The 4207-nt window shown below is 39.6% G+C and overlaps 1 pseudogene; it reads right to left on the bottom strand.

Annotated features, from left to right (window-relative positions):
- Nucleotides 1-1390: 1390 nt before the first annotated feature.
- Nucleotides 1391-2995, bottom strand: LOC148205216 (transcription factor bHLH117-like; annotated as a pseudogene).
- Between the last annotated feature and the right edge of the window lie 1212 nt (nucleotides 2996-4207).

The following is a 4207-nucleotide window of genomic DNA, read 5'->3' as shown; positions in this document are numbered from 1 at the left end:
ATGTTATGCTTTCATTGGAGAGGATTCGCTTTTTAGAACTAGCCACATGGCACCCTAGTAGTGGAAAGGATTTCTTTTTGGTAGTGGCCACATGTCCCTCCACCATTAGAGAGGATTTTCTTTTAGTAGTGGTCACATGACACTCTAGGAATGGAGACGATTGTGTTTTGTGAGTGGCTACATGTCCTCCCATCATTGGAGAGGATTTATGGATACTTTTCCACTCCTTAGAAAACCTCATTTTTGGCCAATGAAAGCAAAGGTGGGAGATCAAGCTTTTAGAGTTAGAAGGAGACACCATTGGCATAAAATTACTGGTGTCTCCACACTTGTATTTCATCTTTGATTAATGTAATTTTATGCTGTCAAATTTAGGCCATACACTTCTGATGAGTGCATATTTATGCCACATTTATGCTTTAAAATTCAAATTTTTTATGGGATAATTGTGCTTAAATGGTTGATTTTAAGTGAATTTGTGATGATTGGAAATGTTGGGTTTGGAAATAAAAATGGACTTAAAAGGTGATTTTTAGTTGCATAAATTATTCTTGGAAATTCTTACGTTTATTTTTGTAGTTGAGAATATAAGTTTTATTGGTCCAAATGGTAATTCAAGGCCCAAAATCAGATTTTATTTGGAAAATAATATACAAATGGGCCAAACAAACCAAGTTTACCCTTGCACCTCCTAAATTTCCCTACATACACTCCTATTTCTGAAACAGGCCAACAACCAAGCCCAAACACTAAGCCTTTTCTACTACACCTCCCTAAGTTTCCTATACACACCCCTCCTAAACTAGACTCCACCAGATCATGCCATGTGACACATCACCCCTTCTGCCACATCATCATCTTCTCCCCAGAAACCTTAATTCCCAATCCAAACCCTAGGGCGCTATCAGCCATCGTGCCGCTCCGTCACCAACCTTAACGCCATCCTCCATGCCACCACCACCAAATCGTCCTCCACCACCATCATCACCCAAACCGCCCAACCTCCACCGCGAGCAACATCATCACGCCTCTCCTCTATTGACGCAAGCTTTGTACCGCACCATCCGCAACCATGATGTGACCTCCATCACGCACATCCAGAATCGTGCACCTACGCTCACGACCAGTCCATCTTCTTCACGCTTCCAACACCAAAGCGCAACCTCTATGTCGCCAGACCACCAACGCAGAGGACACAACCTGCAACAAAAAACCACACCGCAGTACCATGACCATCCTTTCTGTCGCGCCACCATCTCCACCTTCAACACTCAGGAGCGAGTTCTTTCCGCCACCACGTCGCTATCTTTCGTCAGCAACCACCGTCAACCACCAAGGCCGCCACCATCAAACCCGTGAGCCTCCTACTGTGCAAAGCCATCACAACTAATCAATCACGCCCGTCACCCTTTGTCGCTTCTTCATCTTCCCCGTTCAAACTGCACTTAGAAAACCAAGAACCAGAAATGCAGAAACGGTGAAGAGCAACCCCAATGCGAATCGCGATCTTCATTCTCGTGAACCAGATGCGTGATTTCATTCGTCTTCCTCGCGCAACCAACCTGCAATCAGAAAATCACCATGTGCAGCCACAAGAGAGAAGAGAAAAACTGCAAGCAGCACGGTGGCGACACAAGAGCTCCCTTTCCCCCCAATCTGAAACCCTAATTTTGGGTGGGAAAGGGGCTGACACGTGTCAGTCCCTCATTGGGCGCTCCCTTCCTCAGTCAAAGCTGGTCAACACTGCTTAAGTCTGGTTAGGGTTGGTCAAACAGGGGTTCTGCTGCAATTTTGAGAAATTCAATTGGGGCTAAAGTGCAGATAGAGGAAATTTCAAGGCATTTGTGCAATTATGGAAAGTCAGAAAAGGTAAAAGATAAAATTCAGTTGTTGAATTAATTTAATTTGGGAATATCAACAGAAAATATCTTCCAAATAATGTTATTATTATCTAAATCTTTTAGTTATTTGGAAGATTAAAGATAGGTTTAATGTTTCAATAGGTCCCTGTTTTCGTCCAGAATTTCAAATAGGACCCTTTCTTTTTCGGCGTTTCAATTGGGTCCTTATTTTTATAAAATTGAATCAAATAGGACCTTTCCGTTAAATTGATAAAACGGCGTTAAGTGTTGTATTACTTAGTATGCTGACAGTGTTGTTTTAACACATGTGTCATTACGTGGATAAATTCTTTTATTTTAAATTTTGAATTAAAAAATTAAATTAAAATAGGGGAAATTCAATTAGGGCAAAGTTGGCAATAGATTTGGGGGAAACGTGCAGAAATGAAGGCAGAATCTAAGCTTAGTTGAAAATAGATTTGGGGGAAATGTGGTTACGGTGGTGGTGCCTCCTATTTGATAATTCTTCTGAGGAGAGAAAATTGTTCGAAAGAGAAGACACAAAAACCTTGAGAATATAGCATGGTCTGTGCCACGGGTGAGTTAACCAGGACTTGCAGTAGCTGGGAGCGATTCAGTTTCTCCAGATCCACGAATACTGTTGAGTTTTAGCAGAAGGAAGACGAGGAAGAAGATGAAATGGAGGGCATCGACTGTAGCAAGCGGAACTGCGCCTGAAGAAACCTTACGTACTTGTACGCTTCCTCTAGGAGCGTGCCTTGGTTCATTTTCTTGTCCTACGACATCAGTTTCTTCAGGCACCGGGTTTTCTTGCTCATCTTCTGTCTGCATTGTCGAGCCAGGTTGCTCTGCGGGATCACCGGGGACTTCAAACGTTGTCGTTTCTGCTGGGGCTGCTCCGGGGAGCGGAGCTGCGAGAGGTGGAGAAAGGGGGTGGGATGGTATTGGGGAAAGAATTTGAAAGGTTGAGAGGGTTCGGTTTTAGGGACAAGGATTTTTGGAGGCTCTACGGTTTGTGGAATTAGGGTTGGGTCGTTGCTCCGCAAAAAAGGGAAGGGTTGAGAGGGGAGTGGCTGTAGACTGGTTCCGGAAAACATGGGATCCGAGGAGACGTCGCCGGAATACATTGTCATAACTTGTAGAGAGAATGGGGTTCTGTAATTGAATTGTCAACTTTGCCCTAATTGAATTCCCCCAATTTTAATTTAATTTTTTAATTCAAAATTTAAAATAAAAGAATTTATCCACGTAATGACATGTGTGTTAAAAACAACACTATCAGCATACCAGATAATACAACACTTAACGTCGTTTCATCAATTTAACGGAAAGGTCCTATTTGATTCAATTTTATAAAAATAAGGACCCAATTGAAACGCTGAAAAAGAAAGGGTCCTATTTGAAATCTGGACGAAAACAGGGATCTATTGAAACATTAAACCTAAAAGATAAAAGATTTTGTCAACTGAATATTCAGAGTCTAAGCCCAATCAAGCCCTATATAAAGAGACCCAGGGGAGGCAGAAAAGGGGGACTTCAATTCATTCATTCATTCACCACTTCTCTCTCTCTCTCTCTTATTTCATCTTGTATTCAACTCCATTCATGGAGAGCTAAGCATCTAGGGCTATTCTGCTGTAATTCCATTATGGATTCTGAGGTTAGATTGAGTTAATGCAATTGTTTATTTTGATTATTTATTTAAGTTGTTCTCTCTCTATGTCTTTCATCTCTCTATCAAATTAAAAGCAAACATTTTTGCATCATAATGTGTTTAAATCTAAATGCATATTGATTATATGAGTTCTAGGGTTTCTAGGTTTAATTGAGAATCTACTTTAATTTAATTTAGGAACTTTCATATGATTAATTGGTTTTTACTATCAATTTAGAATGTACTTTGATTGGTAGTAATAATTTCAACTATAATCAATTGAGAATTTACTTTGATTGATCAATTTTTAATTTGGTTAGGCCATTTAAGAATAGACATGATTAAACACAATAGGATTTGATTGAGAATGTACTTTGGTTGAATTCATTGTGAATAATCTAGAAAGGTTTTGCATTTGATTGAGAATTTACTTTGGTTAAGTGCATGATCGCCCTCAAATTAATTAGGAATGTACTTTAATTAATTTGAAACTTAAATAATAATCAATTGAACAATTATCTGTGAATAATGAATCTATCTTGGAAAAGTAGTGGAATTAGCCTATTTCATTATAATCACTTTTAATTTCTTATTAGTTCTTTAAACCTTCTCCAAACATCATTTTTATTCTTGAACATTGCATTGCATTCATAAGATTCAAATATTAAAAGGCAATTCCGTATTCGTTGGG

Source organism: Vigna umbellata, chromosome 1 (genome assembly GCF_029865625.1).
Source record: "Vigna umbellata cultivar VRB3 chromosome 1, Vumbellata_1.0, whole genome shotgun sequence".
Taxonomy (NCBI): domain Eukaryota; kingdom Viridiplantae; phylum Streptophyta; class Magnoliopsida; order Fabales; family Fabaceae; genus Vigna; species Vigna umbellata.
This window is presented reverse-complemented; position numbering and strand designations above follow the sequence as displayed.